Source organism: Nestor notabilis, unplaced genomic scaffold (assembly GCF_000696875.1).
Source record: "Nestor notabilis isolate BGI_N333 unplaced genomic scaffold, ASM69687v1 scaffold14874, whole genome shotgun sequence".
NCBI lineage: Eukaryota > Metazoa > Chordata > Aves > Psittaciformes > Psittacidae > Nestor > Nestor notabilis.
This window is the reverse complement of record NW_009925273.1, coordinates 24,711-25,034: the sequence shown is the minus strand read 5'-3', so window position 1 is coordinate 25,034 and position 324 is coordinate 24,711. Positions and strand designations below refer to the sequence as shown.

At 43.2% G+C, this 324-nt stretch overlaps 1 protein-coding gene across 1 annotated transcript in view; it reads left to right on the top strand.

Moving 5' to 3' along the window:
- Positions 1-324, top strand: part of GUCD1 (guanylyl cyclase domain containing 1) — a gene marked incomplete at its 5' end in the record, with an annotated part of 5,270 nt that overhangs the window by 658 nt on the left and 4,288 nt on the right. The gene's annotated exons all lie outside the window — the stretch shown is intronic.

The window sequence follows — 324 nt, the reverse complement described above, 5'->3', positions numbered from 1 at the left end:
GAACTCCTCTTTCCTTCCACAGAGGAACATGAGCTTAGGTGCAGGAGAAATACCTATTTAGATGTCCACTTAGTAGATATGAAGCAGAAGATTTTCATTTCTCTCCATCCCTTCTGCCAAGACGTTAGTCCGTGTGCTGGTAATTTCCCATCTTGACTACTGTAACCTCTGCCTCTATTCCCTTTACCTCTTTGCCACTCCAGTCTGTCCAAAACTCAGCTTCCAAGATTAATCTTCTCACCCTGCTGATCTGACCTCATTTACCCTGCATCCTCAATTCCAGTCCCCCCCCTTTTTTTTTTTCCTTTTCTTCCTCTTTTTTTT